General features: G+C 47.9%; 1 protein-coding gene and 1 pseudogene across 4 annotated transcripts in view; one reads left to right on the top strand and one right to left on the bottom strand.

Annotated features, from left to right (window-relative positions):
- LOC130293942 (chemerin-like receptor 1) overlaps positions 1-17,108 on the top strand; it is a 99,925-nt gene that overhangs the window by 70,097 nt on the left and 12,720 nt on the right. The window contains exon 1 of one of the 4 annotated variants that reach the window (XM_056543252.1): positions 13,422-13,463. The exons of the other annotated variants lie outside the window; for them this stretch is intronic. The gene's annotated coding sequence lies outside the window, so the exon portion shown is untranslated. Of the gene's footprint in view, positions 1-13,421; positions 13,464-17,108 lie in introns of those variants that run through there. 4 annotated transcript variants of the gene reach the window in all.
- LOC130293941 (probable G-protein coupled receptor 33) lies at positions 15,207-16,229 on the bottom strand (annotated as a pseudogene).

The raw sequence follows: 17,108 nt of genomic DNA, 5'->3' as shown, positions 1-17,108 counted from the left end.
AATAAGATTCGCATTGCGAATATTTGCGAGTACCACTAGTAATCACCATGCTATTGACACACTTAGGCAGAGCGGCGCCCCTATCAAGAGGGCGCTCTAGGCGGCTGCCTATTTTGCCTATAGGCAGAGCTGGCCATTTATATGTGTACATATGTATATATATATATATATACATATATATATACAGTGGTCCCTCAAGTTACAATATGAATTGGTTCTGGGACGACCATTGTATGTTGAAACCATTGTATGTTGAGACCAGAACTCTATGGAAACCTGGTAATTGGTTCTGAAGCCCCAAAATGTCATCCAAAAATAGGAAAAAGTGAGGATTAAAGAAAAATAAGTAGATGACTAATATAGATAAAGCAAATCCTTATATAAAAAGTAAGAAAGATCTGCTGGGAGCTGTAAATCACTGTCTATGTCAGTGTTTCCCAAGCAGGGAGCCTCCAGCAGTTGCAAAACTACAACTCCCAGCATGCCCGGACAGCCAAAGGCTGTCCGGGCATGCTGGGAGTTGTAGTTTTGCAACAGCTGGGGGCACCCTGGTTGGGAAACACTGGTCTATGTAGAGGACAGGAGCTTCTTCGGGGTCCTGTACAGTACACAGTGTCCTAAAAAAAAGTAATGGAGTCCCTTCACCTGGTGTCCATAGGAGCAGCTAACCCTGGTACAGGTAAAGAGTACAGAACATGTAATACCACCCTGTACTGTAGGGGGCGCTACCAGACACCAGTCAGTGCATACACTTCAGTAATACAGGTAAAGAGTACAGAACATGTAATACCTCCCTGTACTGTAGGGGGCGCTACCAGACACCAGTCAGTGCATACACTTCAGTAATACAGGTAAAGAGTACAGAACATGTAATACCTCCCTGTACTGTAGGGGGCGCTACCAGACACCAGTCACTGCATACACTTCAGTAATACAGGTAAAGAGTACAGAACATGTAATATCTCCCTGTACTGTAGGGGGCGCTACCAGACACCAGTCAGTGCATGCACTTCAGTAATACAGGTAAAGAGTACAGAACATGTAATACCTCCCTGTACTGTAGGGGGCGCTACCAGACACCAGTCAGTGCATACACTTCAGTAATACAGGTAAAGAGTACAGAACATGTAATACCTCCCTGTACTGTAGGGGGCGCTACCAGACACCAGTCAGTGCATGCACTTCAGTAATACAGGTAAAGAGTACAGAACATGTAATACCTCCCTGTACTGTAGGGGGCGCTACCAGACACCAGTCAGTGCATACACTTCAGTAATACAGGTAAAGAGTACAGAACATGTAATACCTTCCTGTACTGTAGGGGGCGCTACCAGACACCAGTCAGTGCATGCACTTCAGCAATAGAGGTAAAGAGTACAGAACATGTAATACCTCCCTGTACTGTAGGGGGCGCTACCAGACACCAGTCAGTGCATGCACTTCAGTAATACAGGGGTTTTTACCACCGAATACCCATTCTGATTGATCGGTTCTTCCAGTCATTGACACGTTTCGCAGATCTGCACTGTCCGTACATTGTATGTTGAGTCTGGTTTCAACTTACGATGGTCCAGAAAAGACCATTGTATGTTGAAACTATTGTATGTTGAGGCCATTGTAAGTTGAGGGATCACTGTATATACTAAGATCCTGTAGCTATTAGTTAAACCCTGTGTGAACCCTTTATACCGGCCTTATCTGTGTAACAAACAGCTTTACTATTATTCCTTTTAGATACATGGGACAAGTAAACCAGAAATGGTTGCACAGGTCCACGTACTCTCAGTAGTCCGTATGATTTAGGACACTAGTCACCGACCATCCAGTATAAGTTCCATATATCTTGATGTCTGGTGATAATTCCTTCCCTGCAGGGTCAGAGCCGCCGATTCTCAGAATAACTAACTGGTTTATGACATAAATTGAAACAGATGAACTGTAGCAGGGGAAATGGGCGATGCCAGGCAGATGTTCACGTAGTAGTGCCATATGGTTACGGTTTGTACTGCTGTATAGCTGCCTGGATATGTTCATCACCCACTGGGGAGTCCCGTACAACAAACCAACGCTTCATGGTCTCCAACAGCTCCAGATATGAAGACGAGTCCTGAAATATTACACAAAATGTTATTACAGAGAAATGTGCATTAGAAATATGTTATATCAGTGGTCTCCACACTGTGGACCTCCAGATGCTGCAAAACTACAACTTCCTCCAGCAGTGCCAACCACACAATGCCTCCCCCAGCAGTGCCAACCACACAATGCCTCCCCCAGCAGTGCCAACCACACAATGCCTCCCCCAGCAGTGCCAACCACACAATGCCTCCCCCAGCAGTGCCAACCACACAATGTCTCCCCCAGCAGTGCCAACCACACAATGCCTCCCCCAGCAGTGCCAACCACACAATGCCTCCCCCAGCAGTGCCAACAACACAATGCCTCCCCCAGCAGTGCCAACCACACAATGTCTCCCCCAGCAGTGCCAACCACACAATGTCTCCCCCAGCAGTGCCAACCACACAATGCCTCCCCCAGCAGTGCCAACCACACAATGCCTCCCCCAGCAGTGCCAACCACACAATGCCTCCCCCAGCAGTGCCAACCACACAATGTCTCCCCCAGCAGTGCCAACCACACAATGCCTCCCCCAGCAGTGCCAACCACACAATGCCTCCCTATCTGTGCCAACAACACAATGCCTCCCCCAGCAGTGCCAACCACACAATGCCTCCCCCAGCAGTGCCAACAACACAATGCCTCCCCCAGCAGTGCAAACCACACAATGTCTCCCCCAGCAGTGCCAACCACACAATGCCTCCCCCAGCCGTGCCAACCACACAATGCCTCCCTATCTGTGCCAACAACACAATGCCTCCCCCAGCAGTGCCAACCACACAATGCCTCCCTATCTGTGCCAACCACACAATGCCTCCCCCAGCAGTGCCAACAACACAATGCCTCCCCCAGCAGTGCAAACCACACAATGCCTCCCCAGCAGTGCCAACCACACAATGTCTCCCCCAGCAGTGCCAACAACACAATGCCTCCCCAGCAGTGCCGACCACACAATGCCTTCCCCAGCAGTGCCAACCACACAATGTCTCCCCCAGCAGTGCCAACCACACAATGTCTCCCCCAGCAGTGCCAACCACACAATGCCTCCCCAGCAGTGCCAACACGACAATGCCTCCCCCAGCAGTGCCAACCACACAATGCCTCCCCAGCAGTGCCAACCACACAGTGTCTCCCCCAGCAGTGCCAACCACACAATGTCTCCCCCAGCAGTGCCAACCACACAATGTCTCCCCCAGCAGTGCCAACAATGCAATGCCTCCCCCAGCAGTGCCAACTACACAATGCCTTCCCCAGCAGTGCCAACCACACAATGCCTCCCCCAGCAGTGCCAACCACACAATGTCTCCCCCAGCAGTGCCAACCACACAATGCCTCCCCCAGCAGTGCCAACCACACAATGCCTCCCCCAGCAGTGCCAACCACACAATGTCTCCCCCAGCAGTGCCAACCACACAATGCCTCCCCCAGCAGTGCCAACCACACAATGCCTCCCCCAGCAGTGCCAACAACACAATGCCTCCCCCAGCAGTGCCAACCACACAATGTCTCCCCCAGCAGTGCCAACCACACAATGTCTCCCCCAGCAGTGCCAACCACACAATGCCTCCCCCAGCAGTGCCAACCACACAATGCCTCCCCCAGCAGTGCCAACCACACAATGCCTCCCCCAGCAGTGCCAACCACACAATGTCTCCCCCAGCAGTGCCAACCACACAATGCCTCCCCCAGCAGTGCCAACCACACAATGCCTCCCTATCTGTGCCAACAACACAATGCCTCCCCCAGCAGTGCCAACCACACAATGCCTCCCCCAGCAGTGCCAACAACACAATGCCTCCCCCAGCAGTGCAAACCACACAATGTCTCCCCCAGCAGTGCCAACCACACAATGCCTCCCCCAGCCGTGCCAACCACACAATGCCTCCCTATCTGTGCCAACAACACAATGCCTCCCTATCTGTGCCAACCACACAATGCCTCCCCCAGCAGTGCCAACAACACAATGCCTCCCCCAGCAGTGCAAACCACACAATGCCTCCCCAGCAGTGCCAACCACACAATGTCTCCCCCAGCAGTGCCAACAACACAATGCCTCCCCAGCAGTGCCGACCACACAATGCCTTCCCCAGCAGTGCCAACCACACAATGTCTCCCCCAGCAGTGCCAACCACACAATGTCTCCCCCAGCAGTGCCAACCACACAATGCCTCCCCAGCAGTGCCAACACGACAATGCCTCCCCCAGCAGTGCCAACCACACAATGCCTCCCCAGCAGTGCCAACCACACAGTGTCTCCCCCAGCAGTGCCAACCACACAATGTCTCCCCCAGCAGTGCCAACCACACAATGTCTCCCCCAGCAGTGCCAACAATGCAATGCCTCCCCCAGCAGTGCCAACTACACAATGCCTTCCCCAGCAGTGCCAACCACACAATGCCTCCCCCAGCAGTGCCAACCACACAATGTCTCCCCCAGCAGTGCCAACCACACAATGCCTCCCCCAGCAGTGCCAACACCACAATGTCTCCCCCAGCAGTGCCAACCACACAATGCCTCCCCCAGCAGTGCCAACACCACAATGCCTCCACAGCAGTGCCAACCACACAATGCCTCCCCCAGCAGTGCCAACCACATAATGCCTCCCCCAGCAGTGCCAACCACACAATGCCTCCCCCAGCAGTGCCAACACCACAATGCCTCCCCCAGCAGTGCCAACCACACAATGCCTCCCCCAGCAGTGCCAACCACACAATGCCTCCCCCAGCAGTGCCAACCACACAATGCCTCCCCTGCAGTGCCAACAACACAATGCCTCCCCCAGCAGTGCCAACAACACAATGTCTCCCCCAACAGTGCCAACAACACAATGCCTCCCCCAGCAGTGCCAACAACACAATGCCACCCCTGCAGTGCCAACAACACAATGTCTCCCCCAGCAGTGCCAAACACCACAATGCCTTCCCAGCAGTGCCAACCATACAATGCCACCACCAGCAGTGCCAACCACACAATGCCTCCCCAGCAGTGCCAACCACACAATGCCTCCCCAGCAGTGCCAACCACACAATGCCTCCCCCAGCAGTGCCAACCACACAATGCCTCCCCAGCAGTGCCAAACACACAATGCCTCCCCAGCAGTGCCAACCACACATTATCTCCCTCAGCATTGCCTACCACACAATGCCTCCCTATCTGTGCCAACCACACGATGCCTCCCCAGCAGTGCCAACACCACAATGCCTCCCCAGCAGTGCCAACCACACAATGCCTCCCCAGCAGTGCCAACAACACAATGCCTCCCCCAGCAGTGCCAAACACCACAATGACTCCCCCAGCAGTGACAACAACGCAATGCCTCCCCAGCAGTGCCAACCACACAATGCCTCTGCCAGCAGTGCCAACAACACAATGCCTTCCCCAGCAGTGCCAAACACCACAATGCCTCCCCCAGCAGTGCCAACCACACAATGCCTCCCCCAGCAGTGCCAACCACACAATGCCTCCCCCAGCAGTGCCAACAACACATTGTCTCCTCCAGCAGTGCCAACACCACAATGCCTCCCCAGCAGTGCCAACCACACAATGCCTCCCCAGCAGTTCCAACCACACAATGCCTCCCCCAGCAGTGCCAACCACACAATGTCTCCCCCAGCAGTGCCAAACACCACAATGCCTCCCCCAGCAGTGCCAACCACATAATGCCTCCCCCAGCAGTGCCAACAACGCAATGCCTCTCCTGCAGTGCCAACACCACAATGCCTCCCCAGCAGTGCCAACAACACAATGCCTCCCCCCCAGCAGTGCCAAACACCACAATGCCTCCCCCAGCAGTGCCAACCACACAATGCCTCCCCCAGCAGTGCCAACCACACAATGCCTCCCCCAGCAGTGCCAACCACACAATGCCTCCCCCAGCAGTGCCAACCACACAATGCCTACCCCAGCAGTGCCAACAACACAATGTCTCCTCCAGCAGTGCCAACAACACAATGCCTCTCCTGCAGTGCCAACCACACAATGCCTCCCCCAGCAATGCCAACCACAAAATGCCTCCCCCAGCAATGCCAACCACAAAATGCCTCCCCAGCAGTGCCAACCACACAATGCCTCTCCTGCAGTGCCAACACCACAATGCCTCCCCAGAAGTGCCAACCACACAATGCCTCCCCAGCAGTGCTAAAGCATAAGAAATAATGCTACTTAAAACCAGCAAAAATTGTGCTTGTGATGTTTGTGTGGTAGAATATGCATTAAGGAGTTCTTGTATTTTATCTACAAATCTTACAAATCCTAAACACAATCCGCTTCTGCTCATGTCTGGGGTGAAGAGTAATGACCGTGGGGGCAGAAGATGCCAATAATGAAGATCTGTCTTACTGCGAGCTCCAGAATACACAGAATACAGTCCTGTTTGTTTTATTTAGGGACTAATATAAACTCAAGTAAACTTCCATTAACGCTGACATGAGGATAATCCCTGTCTGGCAGGAGAGAAGGTTCACAGGGAAGTTATAAGGAACGATCAGAAAGAAAAGGAATTAAAGGGGTACTCCACTGCCCCTGCGGGCACCGGGGGGGGGGGTCGTGATGTCTTGGCCACGCCCCTTGAGACGTCACACCACAACCCCTCAATGCAAGTCTATGAGAGGGGGCGTGGCGGCCACCATGCCCCCCCCCCCACACCCCCATAGACTTGTATTGAGGGGGCGGGGCGTGACATCACAAAGGGAGTGGTAATGATGTCAAGACCCCCGCACCCAGCATTCTAAAAAACACTGGGTGCTAAACAGAGATCCTTTGGATAGGAGATAAGATGTCTAGGGAGAAAGTACCCCCTTTAAAGGAGTTATCCAGCAATAGAAAAACAGAGCTAATTTCTTTTAAAGAAAACACTCCTTGTCTGTCTCCAGATTGGGTATGGTTCTGAAGCTCAGTTCCATTGAAGTGAATGGAGCCAAGTTGTAATACCACAGATAACCTGGAGACAGACATTTTTTTGAATAAAATTAGCTCTATTTTTCTATTCCTGGATAACCTCTTTAAAACGAGTATTTCGGTGAAGAGTCATTTAAATCCATAATGTATGAAGTGAGGAGCTTAGTTATTCTCGTAGACCGGCCATTCCTCGTTGAAGCCATTCAGCATTTCTTTCTTCCAGGGCGACTCTCACAAGATGTTTTCTGGACTTTTGTGTCCTTTCTTCTTCACATTCTTCAGCTCATCTTGATGCACATTTTTAACTATTTGTTCATGGGTCTGACTTTTCATTTTGAGGCATTTTTCTCCTCCTATCTGTCTCTTAGCCAGGGCTCGACAAATCTCAGGTGCCAGGTCACCATGGTGACTGTGAATTTCATCCTGGCGCCTAGGTGTCTGTTGGCCCAAGCTCCGGCTGCAGCGGTGCATAGCAATTAAATACAATCGGTGAGTGATGTATCCCCCTTTTAAAGGGAACCAATCAGCATATTTTAGCATATATAATGATTTTAGTATACATAACGCATTGCCAAGCATTATATATGCTAAAATATGCTGATTGGTTCTCTTTAATATTGCACTAAGCCACCTGTGCTGAGAAGAATGCTGCTCTATGCTGCCCCTGGTGGTGACCAGCAGTAGCTCCTCCCTCACTTCCTCTTTAGAGGCTTTTTAGAGGCTTCTGTGCTACCTCCTGTATACACAAGGTTGTGCTGCAGTTTGAGAGGAGCGGTAGGGGAGGGTGTGTAATGGCCTCAGACACTTTGTGCCCTCCTTATCTGCAAAAGACATCATCAGGTTTAAAAGAGACAGGAAGGAGGGGGCCAGAGGAGAGCGTTCTGCACTGGTTCTAGAGGCGCTGCCATATGTGAAAGTGGGGGGGGGGGGGGGGGGAGGGAGGGGGGGAGCTGCTGTACACCTGGCAGCCTGCTCCGGCCCAAGTGACATGTAATACATTTGCTGCCATCTGCAGGGCTGCCAGTTACCCTTGCTCCACCTTCTATCACCCTCCCTTCTACTGCACCTCCTGTCACCCTCCCTCCTTCTGGATCTCTTGTCCCTGCTGTCATTTTAATAATTTGACGAGTTTCTGGGCCAGTCCAACTCCTTCTTCAGACTACTGTCTGATGAAGGTTCCAGACCAGGACGGAAACCCGTCATAGGTCAGTAAAATGAACCGCTAAGCACTTTAAAGTTATTCCTTTAACCTGTGTCTGTGGCAGAGTTATTATGGCCCGTAAACAATCCCGCACTGGTGTGCATCCTCCGCTACACTCTATGTCCTATAGGGCGGACAGTGGAATAAATCGGGTATGACAGGTTATATGGTTTTCAGTTCAGTTTGCACATTGGGAGGGTAAACCTTCGCTTTAAATATACTTGGCTTGTACTTTAGTCCAAGATTTAAGGGATTAGGGGATTAATGATATTTCATGGGAACGGTAATGGGCAGAGAGAAACAAATCTCCCAAGGTTCCGATCACGGGAAGCTTCACGGTAGTGAGCAGATAAATCCACAGACCCATTCAGGAGCCTTTTTAGGAAATAATCAGCATATAAGAAATTATATATCAGTCTTATAGAATCTTTCACTTGTCAAATTATGGCTACAGTAAAGTAATTGTAAGATTGCAAATAGATTCTATTTTCTGTGTCCCATTTTTTTTTTTTGCTAGGTTTAAAGTGTAAATGTCATAACACAGAAAAAATAATGCTTCTATATGTTACTCACTAGGTCATGCCGATTCTTTACATGTCTTTTTTATTCTGTAGTTGGCTCACAAATCTCTCTGTTCTGCTGCTCACTCATTCTGGCATCACTGCTCAGGAAGGGGTGTGACCGAGGTAAGCACTGAGCCCGCCCTCACTCACAATGCATTCACTTCCTCCATCAGTCTGCTGTGCTGTGTCTCTTTATCCAATCACTGCAGGCTGCTCTGTAACCCCCTCCTCTCTGTTTTCATGCTGTAGACTGATAGGACAGGAGTGAGCACAGAGGAGTGCTAGCCCCGCCCTCACTTCCTGGACTTTTTCCCAGCCTGCTTTTTAGCTGGGAAAAGGATGATGCTGCAACCGGACAAGGGTTATGTTCTGGATGGTATGGGGACACCTAGTGGTCTTTTATTTTTTTTATTTTTTTTATAAGCCAAGATTTCTATAAAAAGGAAATGATATTTGTTTATAAAGTATATTAGAAAGGTTAATGTTTTGCCAAGATGTACAACATATAAATAGTTCTTGGATTTGACAGCGCCCAGTTCTGAGGGCAGATACTTTTTCCTCATTGTTAAATAATACATTTTAACACAATTTTGGGACTATTTAGTGGTCTGAATACTCAATAATAAAGGGCACCTGGTATGAGGAATCTATTTTTCACGGCACTACAGTCATGACCGTAAATGTTGTCCCCCCTGAAATTTTTCTAGAAAATGAAGTATTTCTCACAGGAAAGGATTGCAGTAACACATGTTTTGCTATACACATGTTTATTCCCTTTGTGTGTTGGAACTGAACCAAATAAGGAGGAAAAAAAGAAAATTGGACATAATGTCACCAAACTCCAAAAATGGTCTGAACAAGATTATTGGTACCCTTAACTTAATATTTGGTTGCACACCCTTTGGAAAAATAACTGAAATCAGTCTCTTCCTATAACCATCAACAAGCTTCTTACACCTCTCAGCCGGAATGTTGGACCACTCTTCCTATAACCATCAATAAGCTTCTTACACCTCTCAGCCGGAATGTTGGACCACTCTTCCTATAACCATCAATAAGCTTCTTACACCTCTCAGCCGGAATGTTGGACCACTCTTCCTTTACAAACTGCTCCCGGTCTCTTATTGGAAGGCGCCTTTTCCCAACAGTAATTATAAGATCTCTCCACAGGTGATCAATGGGATTTAGATCTGGACTCATTGCTGACACTTCAGAACTCTCCAGCGCTTTGTTGTCATCCATTTCTGGGGGCTTTTTGACGTATGTTTGGGGTCATTGTCCTGCTGGAAGCCCCAAGATCTCACACGCAAACCCAGCTTTCTGACACTGGGCTGTACAGTGCGACCCAAAATCCATTGGTAATCCTCAGATTTCATGATGTCTTGTACACATTCAAGGCCCCCAGTGCCAGAGGCAGCAAAACAACCCAAATAATCATCACTTACCTCCACCATATTTCACTGTAGGTACTGTGTTCTTTTCTTTGTAGACCTCATTCCGTTTTCGGTAAACAGTAGAATGATGGGCTTTACCAAAAAGTTCTATCTTGGTCTCATCTGTCCACAAGACATTTTCCCAGAAGGATTTTGTTTACTCAAGTTCATTTTGGCAAAATGTAGTCTTGCTTTTTTATGTCTCTGTGTCAGCAGTGGGGTCCTCCTGGGTCTCCTCCATAGTGGGGTCCTCCTGGATCTCCTCCATAGTGTTTCATTTCAAAGGATAGGGGATAAGATGTCTGATCGCGGGGGTGCCGCCACAGGGGACCTCACAATCTCCCTGCTGCACCCGACGTTCGTTTAGAGCGTCGGGTGTAGCGCTGGAGGCTAGTGATGTAATGGTCACGCCCCCTCAATGCAAGTCTATGGGAGGGGGCGTGGCGACTGGCACGCCCCCTCCCATAGATTTGCATTGAGGGGGCATGGACGACGTGATATCATGAGTGGAGTGGGACCATCATCCACGCCATGAGCCTCCGCATCGCCAGTCATCCGGCACGGAGTGAAGTTCCCTCCATGCACCGGATGTCTGGAGTGCCACAGCCGAGGTCACGGGTGTCCCCAGTGACGGGACCCTCGCGATCAGACATTTTATCCCCTATCCTTTAGATAGGGGATAAGATGTCTAGGGGCGGAGTACCCCTTTAAATGTACTTATCGCTGGGGACCCCCGTGATCTTTCACGCAGCATCCCGTTACCATCAGTCCCTGGAACATGTTCACTCCGGGTCTGATGACTGCCGATCACGGGGCCGGAGTATTGTGACATAATGGCCCCGCCCCCATGTGACATCACGCTCCGCCCCCTCAATGGGAGGGGGGGTGACGTCACAATACTCTGGCCCCATGATCAGCAGTCATCAGGTTGGTAATGAGGTGCTGCGTGAAAGATCACGGGGGTCCCCAGTGGCGGGACCCCCGCGATCAGGCATCTTATCCCCTATGCAAAGGATAGGATATGTCTTAGCACCGGAGTACCCCTTTAACCCCCCCATGATAATACAGCTATGGTATGCTCTGCTATAAATGTAGGCTTGGTCTAGAACGGTGTTTCCCAACCAGGGTGCCTCCAGATGTTGCAAAACTACAACTCCCAGCATGCCTGGACAGCCTTTGGCTGTCCAGGCATGCTGGGAGTTGTAGTTTTGCAACATCTGGAGGCACCCTGGTTTGGAAACACTTGTCTAAACCAAGCCTGACAAAGACTCACACTTGCTATACAGGTTGAAACGTTCTGTATAATCTGCTTGAATAAAAGAAGGTGATGTCCAAACTGTGGCCCTCCAGATGTTCTTTATATTTACATATTCGCGTATTCGAGGAAGAAAACAGTGAGGGGGGTGGGCAACTTTACTATTGGTTGCTAGGGATGTTGTTGATAACCTCTGACAAGTGTATTTGCATCATTCTAATTGGCCCACAAGTGAAAGGAAGGACTATGCGCATATTCACATAAATGAATATGCGCATATGCGGAAAAAAGTGAATATTTATCATTTCGAATATATAGTGAATATATTCGCAATATTCGTGAATTCGCGAATTTACGATATTCACGATAAAAATTTGAAATGCGAATATTCGCGCCCAACACTGGTGTTGGCCAGACCCTACTAATTGGCCTATCTTAATCATTGACCACCAATGGGTTAAAAAAAAATCTTGGGCAATGCCAGAATCAAAAACTTTTTAAATGTTGTACATTTGTGTACAAAAACATTAACCTTTCTAAAAAAAAAAACGTAAAATTTTTTTTTTTTTAAATAAATTATTGCTTATAAAAAAAGACCACTAGAGGTCCCCATACCATCCAGAACATAATTATGTCCGGCTGCAGCATCATCTTTGTCCCAGCTGAAGCACAGGCAGAGACAAAGTCCAGGATGTGAGGGCGGGACTAACACTCCTCTGTGCTCACTCCTGTCCTATCAGACTGCAGCATGAAAACAGAGAGGAGGGCGGTTACAGAGTAACCTGCAGTGATTGGATTAGGAGACACAGCACAGCAGACTCAGGGAGGAAGTGAATGCATGGTGAGTGAGGGCGGGCTAGGTGCTTGCCTTAGACATGCCCCTTCCTGAGCAGTGATGTCAGAATGAGTGAGCAGCAGAACAGAGGGTTTTGTGAGCCAAATAAGAAGCTAGACATATAAATAAGATATGTAAACATCTGCATAACCTGTTGAGGAACATATAGAAGCATTATTTTTTCTGTGATATGACAGGTACACTTTTTAAATCAATAGGTGCCAGAAAGTTAAACAGATTTATAAATTGCGTCTATTAAAAAATCTTAATCCTTCCAGTACCTATTAGCTGCTGAATACTACAGAGGAAATTCTTTTATTTTTGGAACACAGTGCTCTCTGCTGACATCATGAACACAGTGCTCTCTGCTGACATCTCTGTCCATTTTAGGAACTGTCCAGAGCAGCATATGTTTGCTATGGGGATTTTCTCCTACTCTGGACAGTTCTTAAAATGAACAGAGGTGTCAGCAGAGAGCACTGTGGTCATGATGTCAGCAGAGAGCTCTGTGTTCCAAAAAGAAAAGAATTTCCTCTGTAGTATTCAGCAGCTAATAAGTACTGGAAGGATTAAATTTTTTTAATTAAAGTAATTTACTAATTTTTTTAACTTTCTGGAACCAGTTGATTAAAAATAATAATAATAAAAAAAAAAAGTTTTCCACCGGAGTAATTAAGGGAATTTAGGTGTTTTTCATGTCTCCCCCATGGACTGTCAGGCCGTGTCACCTCTTCATTGGGATTCTGGGGGAATATCTCACCTTTACCCATCATTCTGACAGAATAACAGATTATTTGTTTTACCAGGGAATTGCGCATATGTTATGGTAAATAGAACAGCGAGACGGTTCTCAGCGCACATTAATATTTATGCAGAGCGGCGGTTAATCATCGTTCACGTTTGCATTTTCCGGCATTTATACAATATCCATTCAGTATGAACACCATGGAGGGAGATTTATCAAAACCTGACCAGAGGAAAAGTTGCTGAGTTGCCCATAGCAACCAATCAGATCTCTACTTTCATTTTTGAAAAGGCCTCTGCAAAATGAAAGAAGCCATCTGATTGGTTGCTATGGGCAACTCAGCAACTATTCCTCTGGACAGGTTTCGATGAATCTCCCTCCAGGAGCTTTACACGCACCTTATTGACATTAATTCAGGTTTCAGAACAAACAGACATAGAGAGGATGTATAGAAATAGCCTGATGTGTCTTGTAACTCTATAATTCTCCTTATTTGTACATTATCTACAGACCGATAGAAAGCCACATCGTCTTGTCAGGAAGTGTATAATTACCTCTGCTACATCACACGACAGAAAAGATTAATTGAGGAGGTTTCCCACAAAATATGACTAATACTGTCTCGCAAATTGCAGAGAGATTTAGCTTTGCAGTTTTGAGTTGAAGGGGGGTGGGGGGCTTAACCCCTTAAAGGGGTACTCCGCTGCCCTGCTTCCGGAGCTCCACTCCCCAAGGTCCGGAAGTTTATTGTTCCGAACGGCTGTGTGCGGGCTTCCGTGTTCAGGGCCGCCCCTCTTGATGTCACGCCCGCCCCCTCAACGAAAGTCTATGGGAAGGGGGCGTGACGGCAGTCGCGCCCCCTTCCCATAGACTTTTGTTGAGGGGGCGGGTGTGACGCCACGAGGGGGCGGGCGTGATGCCACGAGGGGCGGCCCTGAACACGGAAGCCCACACACAGCCGTTCAGAACAATAAACTTCCGGATGCTGGGGAGCGGAGCTCCGAGAGCAGGGCAGCGGAGTACCCCTATAAGGACCTGGGGGTTTTCCATTTTTGCACTTTTTTCCTCCTTACCTTTAAAAAATCATAATTCTTTCAATTTTCCACCTAAAAATCCATATGATGGCCTATTTTTGGCGCAACCTATTCTATTGGCTGTCCGGGCATGCATTGGAGTTGTAGTTTTGCAACAGCTGGAGGCACCCTGGTTGGGAAACACTGACATAAACAGTGATTTACAGCTCCCAGCAGATCTTTATTACTTTTATATGTAAGGATTTGCTTTATCTGTATTAGTTATCTACTTATTTTTCTTCAATTCTCACTTTTTCCTATTTTTGGATGACATTTTGGTGCCTTTAGAACCAATTACCAGGTTTCCATAGAGTTCTGGTCTCAACATACAATGGTTTCAACATACAATGGTCGTCCCAGAACCAATTAATATTTGTATTTGAGGGACCACTGTATAGTACAATAAAAGTTGAATTGCCTGAAAGGGGCCCTCCAGCCCTAAGACATCTTACCCCTATCCAAAGGATAGGGGATAAGATGTCTGAACGCAGGGGTCCCGCCCCTGGGGACCCCAGCAATCTTGCATTTGGCACCCACCTCTTTGAGCTGCACGCCGCGCTGCAAGCTCACAAACTGCCGGGTGCCGACCAGGGTGCCGGAATATCGTGACGTCACGACTCTGCCCCCGTGTGATGTCACGCCCCGCCCCCGCTATGCAAGTCTATGGGAGGGGGCGTGACGGCCGTCACGCCCCCTCCCATAGACTTGCATAGCGGGGGCGGGACGTCACACGGGGGCAGAGTCATGACGTCACGATACTCCGGCCCCGTGGTCAGCACCCGGCAGTTTGTGAGCTGGCAGCGCGGCGTGCAGCTCAAAGAGGTGGGTGCCGAATGCAAGATTGCGGGGGTTCCCAGTGGCGGGACCCCCGCGGTCAGACATCTTATCTCCTATACTTTGGATAGGGGTAAGATGTCTTAGGGCCGGAGTGCCCCTTTAAATTGCCTTAGATCAGTGGTCCAGGACCCAGCCCTCAAGGCCCACCAACATTCCAGAGTTTTCCAGTTACTTCATTGGAATAGAACATAGAGAAATGTAAATCCTGAACTACTGATGAGCCTTAAGGATTAGGTTGGGGACCTCTGCCTTACATGGTGATTTTCTGAGATTCTACCTTTCTAACCGATGCAGAGTATGGCTCCAATCTACTGTCTGTACTCTTAAGAAAAGCTTCATTTAGAGCGTCCTGGAAGACGGAAAGTATAGACTTCTTAAGGCTAGCTTTAAAATTTTCCATAAAGAAAAGATATAGGATTGGCGTTAAGCAGGCATTGAGGCAAGTTAATATGATGGCGACCACCTTCAAGGCTTCTCGGGTCGTCTCTCGGAAGAATTCCTTCTCTATGCTCATTCCATACCACACATGATAAGGTGTCCAAGAGATAAAGAAAGATATGATTGCAATGGATATAATCTTATAAGGCTTCTTGGATTTTGTAAGGTTTTCTTTTTTTATCTTGAAGGCAATTTTTAGGTAGCAGATGGTCATAGTAACTAATGGGATGAAGTAACCGGCCAGTAGACGGAAGTATAACATGGCCCACTTGACGTTGGCTTCATAGTTTATGTCCAGTTTACCATCGAGGGCGTAATCATTGTAACAGGTGGATATGTTCTTTACCTGATCGACCTGGCGGAAGGCGAGATACGGGGTCCCACATAAAAACGCTAAACCCCAAACAAAAAGACAGATGATAGAAGATTGTCGAGTGTGCATGTATTTCCTGTAAAAATGGGGGTGGAAAACCAACCAGTATCGGTCAATGCTGATGATGATGAGGAAGAATACAGAGGCGTACATGCTGAAGGACAGAAGAAAGTTTATACATTTACACATGAATTCACCCAAGACCCAGTGGGGTTGGGACAAAAACATAACGGCCAAAAAAGGGATGACAAAAATGAAGATTACATTGCAGAGGATGAGATGGGTAAACTAGACGATGTTGGGGTTTCTTCTCATCCTGAAGCACAAGATCCAGAGATAGAGAGCGTTGGTGACCAATCCAAAGAGGAACGTGATCAGTAGAAATGACACACAGATTATTTTGGTCGTGTCTGCTATCCAGGTTCCTGTGTTCATTGTATTGTTATTGGAAAGATTTGCCATTACTGTCAATTAAAACCTAAAGCAAAAAAAAAAAAGAAGAAGAAGAAGAAAATATAAATTTTTATCAGAAATAAGAGAATTTCCAAAAATTTGCTTCTGGCCCGACTGAGTCAGATTAATTTCTTATTCGGATCCCAAATCAGATATGAAAGTTCCTTGATTACCCGGAGATTGTCCACACTAAGTATGTACAGTAGCGGGGACTCTCGTCAAAGGCAGGAGTCCCTGTTCCTGAACAGTACATTGAGCAGAACAACTGGCCCAGTAAATTTAGTGATTTAGCATACACCATAACCGCTTCTATTCGGCCCACTCAGTGTAAAGGAACAAGGACAAAATAAATCCAAAACATATAGGCAAATTCTAACTCTTTAGCGAAATTTAGAGTAAATCCATTGTTCAATTTATTTTTTTTTTAAGCCCTCAAAAGGGAGGCAATTTTAGCCCTCAAGATGTTGCTACTTTGCACTTGTTGCTAGAATTTTCTACCGATTCTTAGGGGGAACTTGGCTGCAGGTGTTAGATTTGCCTAAAGTGCCACCACAGGAAAAAAAAGAAGCATTACATCTTCCCCACATAAATCAATGCAAGATCTAGGTTAGTGGTCTCCAAGCTTTGTCTCAAAACGGGGTGTAACTATGGGGGCCCAAAGACACCTCTGCCCCATAAGAAAACACCAACAGACATGGGGCCCTGTTACAGAGTAGAATAAACACGGAGCCCTGAAACTACAAGTTATGCCTCTGCCTCAAGATTTAGTAGCATAAAAAACAGACATCAGGGAACCAAGGTAACAGGAATATAGTGAACAAACAACAGCCTAAGAGCAAAAACAAGATAAAAAGCAGATATAAAAATACGAAGAGAGAGGTAAACTAG

Source organism: Hyla sarda, chromosome 10, assembly GCF_029499605.1.
Source record: "Hyla sarda isolate aHylSar1 chromosome 10, aHylSar1.hap1, whole genome shotgun sequence".
Classification (NCBI taxonomy): domain Eukaryota; kingdom Metazoa; phylum Chordata; class Amphibia; order Anura; family Hylidae; genus Hyla; species Hyla sarda.
Note: the sequence above shows the minus strand (reverse complement) of the source record. Positions and strands in the feature narration are given on the sequence as shown.